This window comes from Petaurus breviceps, unplaced genomic scaffold (assembly GCF_028583685.1).
Source record: "Petaurus breviceps papuanus isolate PSGF00001 unplaced genomic scaffold, PetGlider_PUasm1.0 166, whole genome shotgun sequence".
NCBI lineage: Eukaryota > Metazoa > Chordata > Mammalia > Diprotodontia > Petauridae > Petaurus > Petaurus breviceps.
In genome coordinates this window covers 783,322-793,823 of record NW_027185737.1, presented here as the reverse complement: position 1 = coordinate 793,823, position 10,502 = coordinate 783,322, and the positions used below count along the sequence as shown (strand labels likewise).

Sequence of the window (10,502 nt, the reverse complement as noted above, 5' to 3'; positions counted from 1 at the left end):
CTTCCTTCCTTCCTTCCTTCCTTCCTTCCTTCCTTCCTTCCTTTCTTTCTTTCTTTCTTTCTTTCTTTCTTTCTTTCTTTCTTTCTTTCTTTCTTTCTTTCTTTCTTTCTTTTTTTCTTTCTTTCTTTCTTTCTTTCTTTGCCTTTTGGAGGGCAATTGGGGTTAAGTAACTTGCCCGAGGCTACATGGCTAGTATTTTTGTGTTAAGTGTCTGTGACCAGAACCAAACTCAGGTCCTCCTGACTCGGGGGACCGGTGCTTTACACACTGTGCCACTGTCTTTTTTTTCTTATTTGTATATCCTATACTCAGTACAGTTTCTGGCACATAGTAGACACAATAAATGCTTATTGCATTGAATAAAATAGTTGTGGTGTATATACTTTTTTAAATGTAAAGTTGCTTAAACGTACAATTTTTGAAATGTCTGCACACACCTTCAACATCCCTAAATCCCCCTTGATCACTGTTGTAGAAATAGAATAAACCATAGGGCCTCACTCTGGAAGTTCTTGTCTATCAACAGTACCAAGAATGTACTATTATTAAGAAGAGCTGAGAATGGAAATGGGAAAGTAGGAGAGAGGATCCTTTTCTCTTTTTGTGTGTGTGTGTGTTTTTTTGGAGGGCAATTGGGGTTAAGTGACTTGCCCAAGGTCACACAGCTAGTTTTTTTTGTGTGTGTGTTAAGTGTCTGAGGCCAGATTTGAACTCAGGTCTTCCTGACTCCAGGGCAGATCCTTTTTCCTTTGATAAAGGATGTTTTTGCCTCGGTACACAGGGCAGGCTTGCAGGAGGTAGGTTTTGAACCTAACCCTCAGATCATCTTGGTGAGCTGACCATTACCCACCACTGGCAGAGCTGCTACTCTCAGCGGAGTTGATATGATGGGCAAAGTCACTTAGCTACCAGACATTGAGAAGGATCAAGATCTATGAACATAGTCATGGTATATCCTACTGCAAAAGAGGAAGATGGGTGGAAGGCAAGGAGAGGATAAGTAGTGCTCCTCAGGCCAATTGCCTCTGGATGTAGGAAATCAGAGGAGGTGAAGAGATTAAAAAAAAAAAAAAAGCACAGAACTTTCCAGCTTGGAGCTAACTTTCCACTGTAGTTCTTGGAAGGAATCGAGCTAATTCTCCTTCTGCCCCTGGAGTTCTTGGAAGGAAGCAGCCTACTGTGCTATCAAAGGATCATGGCTTCTAAAGACTTCATTGAAGGCCACCAGAATGTGTTCACCTGCAACATTTGTTGGGCCCCTCTCGCAGACCCAGTGGCCGCTGATTGTGGACACAGTGTTTGCCAATCTTGTTTCAGTAGCTCCAGTGAAACTTCAGAGCCCAATGCCTGCCGAAGGTGCAGGGAAATCTCCCAGTCCAGAGCTTTAAGTGCCACTTTAAGGAGAAGGGGGAAACTGCCTCCAAGAAGGAAGCCTTCTGTTACCCAGGAACAACGTCAACCGAAGCCTCAGGGACCCAGCAAGTGTGACAAACACCAGGAGGACAAGAAGTTGTTCTGTATGAATGATCAGACCCCAGTCTGTGTGCCCTGTTCACAAGCCCCAGAGCATGAGGCTCACACAATCAAAACTACAGAAGAAGCTGCTAAGGTCTATAGGAAAAAGCTTCAGGAGAATCTGAAACTTGTACAGGTACATTTAAGAGATGTTCAGAAGCTAATACTGGAAGAGAAGAAGATACCTCGGACATGGGCTGTTGTGTGGATGGAACAAATGGAAATGCCCAGAGAAACCTTTGAGGAAAAATTTCAAGAAATAAGTGAGTTCCTGAGTGATGAAGAAGAGGATGTCCACAGTCTTGTGGAACTGGATGAGGAGGAGAATGAAATGTTTGAGCAGCTGAAGGACCATGAGGCCCAGCTAGAAATCTGAAACAGAGAGAAAGAGGATGAGTCGCCTTCAACTTTCCCAACACAGGCACGACCTGAGGGAAATGGCCACAGCTTTGGAAGAAAAGTCTCGGATGCCATATACAGACCTTCTGCAGGATGCACAAGAAACACTGAACAAGAGTGAGTCCCTGTTGCTTCAAAGGCCAAAACCTTTCATACCCAAACTGAGCAGTTCTTATTGCAGGGAATTAAGAGAATTTCTGAGGAAATTTCAAGAATCTCGACTGTTGCAATGTCACTATCCCTATGAGTTACCTGATGATGACAGAAAGAGGACTTTCACATTTGCAGATATTTCCTCAGGTCAGATGTTTGCTATTTATACCTCTGGAAGTCTCCATTACATGAACCGGAGAGATTTGTCTATTACACAGTTGAACATGGATGGCCTTACTGAAGAGAAACAAGATGGTCCCATCTCCACCTGTTACTGTTTGCCAATTGAAAGGGAGAACTACCCTACTAACTTCCCTCCTTACCCCTCAATGGAATGGCATTAATTAGGACAGAGACCTGGGCAAACCAAGTAAAGATGGTTCAAGGTGATGCTGGAACTGTATCCCTCTTTTAAACCTGACATGTAATATACAAAAGGGAGGGGGCCTAGTTGGGGAGCATTGGAAAGCAGAATGCTCCTTTACCAGGGCAAATGTGAATTTTGTTTTTGTTAATTAAGAAACTATAAATACAGTGGGATCTTGAAAAAAAAAAAAGCACAAATCTCCTATCACAGAAGAGGACTTAATACCTATACCTTTTACCTCCTTCCTTCAGGAGAAATCATGTCCATAATAGATGGGACTCAATGAGACAACAGGATCCCCAGCATACCCATCTCTGCACACATATGTTCAAGACACCATACATAGTTCGAGATACTATCAGTTTCATCATCAGATTGCATCTGAACCACACTTTCTCATCCAAGTGATTCTTGTCTATGTTCTCCCATAAATTCTCTGCAGAAGATCACCCAGCATGCTGGAGAGCTTATTCAAAATCTTTTAATATTTCCTAGGTGCTATATGAGTATATTGGCTTTTTTTCCCACTATTGATCTTATCCCTGAAAATAAAAAAAAAAAAGTTCTTTCTCTTTTTTGGAGGCTTATTTGCTGCTGTCTTAGGTGACTCTGCCTCTCAAACTAAGCCCAGGATCCTAGTTCTGGGGATGCTCTCATCTATTATGCCCTCACCATATTATCTTCCTATGATTTCCCTTGTTGATCAGTAATCAATAGACACTTACTTTGAAATTGTCCCCAGGCATAAAGGGAAAATAAAGGCTATCCTTTAGGGAGTATTTCTCAGTAACTAGGGCATTGGGGGTGAAAAATTCCCACCAGAAAATTGGAACACTAATGCGTTGTTATTGTGAACTGATCCAACCATTCTGGAGAGCAAATTGGAACTATGTCCAAAGAGCTATAAATCTGTACATACCCTTTGACCCAGAAATACCACTACTAGGTCTGTATCCCAAAGAGATAATAAAAATGGGAAAAGGACACACCTGTACAAAAATATTTATAGCAGCTCTTTTTGTGGTGGCAAAGAATTGGAAATTGAGGGGATGTCCATCAACTGGAGAATAGTTGAACAAGTTGTGGTATATGAATGTAATGGAATACTATTATTCTATAAGAAATGATGAGAAGCTGGATTTCAGAAAAACCTGGGAAAACCTACATGAACTGATGCTGAGTGAAGTCAACAGAACCAGCAGAAACAGTAACAGTGACATTGTGCAATGACCAATTTTATTGACTTAGTTCTTCTCAGCAATGCAATAATCCAAGACAATTCCAAAAGACTCATGATGGAAAATGCTAACCACATCCAAAGAAAGAACTGTGAAGTCTGAATGCAGATTGAAGCACACCTCTCTCTCTCTATCTCTCTCTTGTTTTTTCTTTCTCATGGTTTTTCCCTTTTGTTTTGATTCTTCTTTCACAACATGACTAATGTGGAAACATGATTTTTAAAAAACAGAAAAAGAAAAATTCCCACCAAAGTTGACACCAAAGTAGGCCAATGTTCTGAGAAGGCTTTCAGGGAGCCATGTAGAGCTCTCACCACCAAGATGCCAAACTGGGGTAGATGTATAAATCAACAATTAGAATCTGGGGTTTACTGACATGGAAGAAGGGACCTAACTTCTAGCCCGCCTAAAATGTCTCAACCTTGTACTAACACAGGCCCTCTCTCTCTCTCTCTCTCTCTCTCTCTCTCTCTTTTCCCATTAGTCCTTCCCTCTCTTCACTCTTTCTCTCCCTTCTTCTCTTTTTCTTTCCTTTTTCTTCTCACTTTTCAGAAGTCAGGTGGTTATGAAACTTTTTACCTCTTGGTTATCTATTTCTAAACCTTCCTACTCCTCATGATTACCTAAATGGACTGAATGCCAAACACCCATCTATTTATGTTTTCCCAGGTCAGCAATAGGACGCTTCAATAGGAGAAGAAGGAAATCCATGATTCAGTAGTTAGTACTGCTCATTCTGATCCCGCACACTGCACCATTCACCAGGCTTTCCCAGAGCCCCTTGGCTCTGCATACTTGCACTAACTTACCTCATTATAGTTCCTAGAGGGATCAGGACAGAGATAAGGCAATGACTGAGTCCAAGTTGCACTAGAGACTTTCCTTTAGTTCTCCACTCAGGCTCACAAAATAAGTTGTAAAAAGCTACTTGCTCCAAAGACCCCCTTTCTGGATTTTAGCAATATTAAATGACAACAATGCTGCTGTTGCTAGTAATAACTCTGGCATTTTCTAGGCCAAAATACAGTATTTTATTAAAAATACAGTAACACCTCTGGGTTTCTCAACATTTCACAATCTGACTCCATCTCCCCAATTAACAAAATGCTACAGCTAGAGGGTGCCATAGAGATCATCATTGTGGTCTGACCCCTTCCTTGTATGTAGTGGAACACCAAAGCTGACAGAGGGGACTTGTACAGGATCACTGAGCTAGTAAGCAAGTGCTTGAAGCCAGCACTCCCAGTTCAGAAGTCTTTCTCGTATAATACTGCTTTCTTTAATGCTCCTCAATGATTCCCTAATCACCAGATCAGTAGTATCTTTCCAGTCTGCATGCATCCTGCTTAATCTCTCCTCAGGTGTTCTCAACCTGTGTTCTGTTAACTTGTTTTTTGGTTTATTTTTTTGTTGTTTGGGTTTTTTTGCTTTTGAAGGGGGGAAGGCAGGGCAATTGGGATTAAGTGACTTGCCCAAGGTCACAGGGCTAGTAAGTGTTAAGTGTCTGAGGCCAAATTTGAACTCAGGTCCTCCTGACTCTGGGGCTGGGCCTCCATTAACTATGCCACCTAGCTGCCCCTGTTAACTTGTTTTTAAAAGTATTTTGCTAGCTGTTTTTCAATGTAATTGGCTTCCTTTGTAATTCTATGTATATTATTTTATGCATTTAAAACCATTCTGAGAAGGGGGCCAGACTACCAAGAGAGGACATGATGCAAAAAAGCTGAATGCTGTAAGGCATTCAACACCATTGACTGCAACTGCTGCTTATGCCTCCTAACTGGGGAAGAACAGCTGACTTGGGCAGGATAGTTTTATCAACTGTCTTCATCCCTTTTAGCAGGAAAAAAGCTAGAAAGCTAGCATAGCTTTTCCCTATTCTGGTTAGTCTGCTGTGTTAGTGTTTGTTCCCTATCTCTTGCTTAACTCTCACTTACCTATTGTAAATCCTCATTGGTCAGCAGAAATGCTGAGCTTTGTGTATGGTATTCAAAGCTTACCTATAGAAAAAGGATAAGTACAAGCATATTCCTTATGATAGGGAAATAGGTCTCAAAGTCTGGATTCAGGGACTCATGAGGACAAGGGTGTTCTGGGAAATATTCAACAACTTATTCTCAAAAAACAAAAAATAAGGCATGGCATACTTTGAAGTTTAGCCTACACTCTTAGCATTTTCCATCATTCTTAAATCTAGATAATCAACAAAACAGTAGATTAAACCCTGGGTTTGCAGTCTTTGTGAATTTCCCAAGTATAAATACTATTATTTATGTAATATTTATGTAAATAGGCCAATATAACTGGTTCCAACGTTGAGTCCTGACTGGGTCCTTTCAAGGGATCCATGAGGTCAAAACTATTTTCGTAATAAACTAAGACATTTTAATTCCTAATATAATAAATATCAACAAATATAACACACATAACAAATGTTTGAGGTGGGGTGGGGTCTCAATAATTTTTAAGAGTGGAAAGGTGGCATGAAGCCCCTTATTTTATCTCTGTGTGTCATTTTTCTTAGCTCTTCCAAGAAATTTTTATTGGGCTAATGTCCAATTCACATTTTTTTTTTCCCTTTTGAGGCTTTACTTGTAGCTATTTGGACTTCATTGTTTTCTTTCAACTTTGTTTTGATTTTCCCTGCCACCATAGTAGTTTTTATGGTCAGGTTCTTTTTTTGTTGTTTGCTCATTTTTCTACCCTATTTCTTGATTTGGAACTTTATGTTAATGTTAGGCTCTGTTCCCAGTGTGTGGGGGGTGGGGAGGGGAGGAGCAGCTTTAGACTTTTTCACAACTACTGTTTTCAGAGCTAGTTGTGGGGAGTTGGAAGTTTTGGATGCTTCCAAGGTGGTATGATCTTGGGAGAGGTGTGGTCCCTGCTCTTTTGGTCTGTACTCTGGTCCTTGCCCAAGAAGCTTTCCTGATCCCTTGGGATCCTAGGGTGCTCCTTAAGGCACCTGTTCCATTGGGAACAGAAACAATACTATTCCTCAGGATCCCTGATCCTTTGGGACCTGAAATAATACCATCCCTCAGGTTTTCCATTCCCTCTTGACTGAAAATGCTCCTCTAATGACCCACAAGTGGATATAGGCAGTGAAACTGTCAAACAGTTGCCCCTCAGCACTTCCACTCCCTCTTGCCCAAAAGTGCTCCTCTCTACCCTTGAACTCTGACCCAGAAATGGGTATCGGCAATGGAGTTGCCAAGCAGCATCTGCTCCTTCATCTGGCATAGCACAGGGGTTCGCTGTCATCTTTGTGACCAGCTTCCAGGTCCCATTCCTGCCTCTGGCTTGAAAGTTTCTGAAGCTGCTGCTGCTTCTGTCACCACCACCTAAAGCACCACCACTGATGCTTCATCCATGTGGGCTCCAGGCCAGCCTCTACCCCATTTCACAGATCTCTTTCCAACCTCTTGTGTTGTCTTAGACTGAAAGAATATCTTTTTCTGACCTTTTTTTGACTCTGCCATTCCAGAATTTTATTTGAGTCACTATTTTAAAGTTGGAGGGGAATGTTGGGAAAGCTCAGCTGAATGCTTTCTCTACTCTATCATCTTGACTCTACCAGGTGGTCTTAATATTTTTTTGTGTCTTGGATCCCTTTGGCCACTGGGTGAAGCCTATGAAGCCCTTTTTCAGAATAATGTTTTAAAAGGCATAGAACAGAACATATAGAATTACAGAGGAAACAAATTGTATTGAAATAGAATATGTGTGTATGTATGTATATATATATGTATATATATACATATATAGTTACACACACACACACACACACACACACGCAAATTCATTGACTCCAGGTTAAGAACACCTGGTTTATCCTAAAAGACTATCTGGGTTTGCAAATGTAAGATACTGCTTCTTACATACATGAACAGTTTGTTTGCTCAAAGTGGCAGAAAGAGAACACTTGGACATGGAAAACTGATAAAAGCTGACACGTAAAGAAACGGAATGTCTCAGATAAAATACAGACTCTTTTAATTAATTATTTCTTATTTTTCAACATTCACTTCCATAAGTTTTAAATTTTCTCCACTTCTCTTTCCTCCCCCCTCCTCAAGTGGGCATGCAATCCAATATAGGCTCTACATATACATTCTTAATCTATGTATTTTCACATTAGTCATGTTGCATAGAAGATTTAGAATGGATGGGAGGAACCATGAGAAAGAAAGAACAAAACAAAACCAAAAAAGAGAGTAAATAGTATGCTTTGATTTCCATTTACACTCCATATTTCTTTCTCTGGATATGGGTGGCATTTTCCATCATGAGTCTTTTGGAGTTGTTTTAGATCCTTGAAAAGCAGACTCTTCTTGAAGGCAGAATAGAGAGCTGCCCCTCAGATGAATAGACTAAGGGGACCTTTTAGAAGGCAGAACATGGAGTAAAAAATGGCTGCAGGGAATTGTGGTCCAGCTACTCATTTACATGTGAATAATTTTTGGAGTTTGGAAGTGTATAATTGGCAAAATTACAAACTAAATAACAGTCTGTGGGTTATGAGATTTTAAAGGGCATCCAAAAGTCCTGGTACAGTTTTCAGTTTTTATCGTTTAAAGCTGCACCAAGACTTTTGGGTTACCCTCCAAAAGGATTCTGAGATTCAAACCCAAGGGAAATATGAAATATGGATTTCTTGACCCTAACCTCTAAGGAAGCTCTGAATTAAAGTATTGGAAGGAGCTGATAAGTCAGCAGGAGAAGAAGCTAAGAAGTCAAAAGAAAAGAGGCTTTGGGAGGAAGCTATGGCATGAAAGAAATAAACAAGAGAGTGGGCTGTGCATGGGAGGAGCCACAAGAAGCCAGTGACAGAAGACACCAAAGTTTTCCAGTCTAATCTTCCAACTGTTTTGTTGAGAACTTGCTGATTGGACGAATGCTGCCTTTCTGATTGCTGATTGGAGAAGGTCTGGAAACTCATTGGTTCAGAGCAGAATCCTGTTGTTGTAAGAGCTAGTGGGGCTATTACTCTGTAGTGCCACCTATAGGTGACAGAAGGGAAATTCTCTGGGGTCTGTTCCCTGCTACTGTCCTCTCCAGTTTGAGAGGGTGATACATAAGGCAGCAGACAAGCTTGTGTGTATTTTCCTGGTTGCTGTTAGACTTGGAGCTTTATTGGGCAAAGTCAAATCAGTTCTCAGTCTTAACGGAATGATTTTTTGCTGTATGTAACCCTCAGAGGTTTGCTAAGAGTGGCTGGAAGTGAAAAAAGCTTGTCACCGCTTCATTTAGGGCCAGATGAGAAACATACCTCAGAGGAACGGTTTCATGTGATGTGGATTATGCTTGAAGGTGCCAAAGAAACCAAAACTTGTAGCCCAAAGTTGTGAGTTGCCCTGGGTACATGCGTTTCGCCACCTTTATGTCTGTCTCCCTGCTAGGTTTCTGTAAGGGTTTGCCCACTCTCCTCCATGGATACTGGGTATATTTGTGGAAGAGCGTGACCTAGGTTAATGGGGGGACTGTGATGTTTTTCTTACTCCAGCTTTTGTTTTCTATAGTGTAAATATTTTCATTATTGTTGTTTATGTTTATGTTTATGCCTTATGCAGTAAATCTTTTATGTCTAAGAGTAAATGGCATCTTGATGACTGATTTTGCATAAATGGGAAGCACAGTAATGATGGGAATTCAGAGACTACAGTGGTGAGTAGTAGAAATGAATCCTGCCTACACACACCTCTCCCCCAGGATTATCTAAGCAGTGAGCATTAGTGGTATAATTTACTCCTCTCTGGGGACTCCATACTTGTGAGTATGAGTGCAGGTTGGCAGAGAGACATTTCAAAGATGGAGAGTTAAAGTCTGTGATATGTGATGCAGCCATACACATGCACACACGTGTATGTGTGTATATAGGCATTGTATATATGTATGCATGCACATATGTACATACATGTATACATATATACATATGTATAAATATCAGGGTGGCCAGGTGGCAGAATGGATAGAGCACGGGCTTAGAAACAGGATTCATCTTCATGAGTTCAAATCTGGCTTCAGGCCTATCTGTGTGACCCTGGGAAACTCCCTTAACCCTGTTTGCCTCAGTTTCCTCATCTGTAAAAATGAGCTAGAGAAGGAAATGGCAAACCATTCCAGTATCTTTGCCAAGAAAACTCTAAATGGGTCATAAAGAGCTGGACACAACTGCACAACAACATCCATTAATCAAAAAACATTTTTAAAGTTCCTGTTCTGCTCCAGACAATGTGGTAAGCCCTAGGGATACAAAAGAGTCCAAAGACTATGTCTGCCTTTAAGGAGCTTACAGTATAATGGGGGAGAAAATATGCAAACAATATATGCAAAGCAAGCTATATATAGGATAAATGGGAAATAATTTAAAGAGGGAAAGCACTGGAGTTAAAGAGGGGTTAAGGAAGAGTTCTTTCAGAAGGTGGGATTTTAACTGGGACTTAAAGGAAGCCCAGGGGTTAGAAGTCAGAGCAGAGGAGTCAGGAGGATCTGGGTTCAAATTCAGCCTAAGATATTTATCAATGGTAATCTTGGACAAGTCACTTGACCCCTTGCCTCCTCCCCCCAAAAAAGGGGGTTGAATAAGACTGGAAGGGTAGGAGCAGGGTAGGTTATGGAGAGCTTTGAATGCCAAACAGAGCATTTTGTATTTGTTCCTGGAGGCAATAGGGAGCCACTGGAGTTTATTGAGTGTGCAGGTCTGGGGAGGGGGTGACATGATCAGATCTCCACTTTAGGAAAATCACTTTAGTGGCTGAATGGAGGATGAACTGGAGTGGGGAGTGTAGCAGCAAGCACCCCAAGCGTCCTCAGGGTTTGCAGCTACCACA

The 10,502-nt window shown here is 41.2% G+C and overlaps 1 pseudogene; it reads left to right on the top strand.

Annotated features, from left to right (window-relative positions):
* The first annotated feature begins 1,195 nt into the window (after nucleotides 1-1,195).
* LOC138157021 (E3 ubiquitin-protein ligase TRIM17-like) lies at nucleotides 1,196-2,878 on the top strand (annotated as a pseudogene).
* The last annotated feature ends 7,624 nt before the right edge of the window (nucleotides 2,879-10,502 follow it).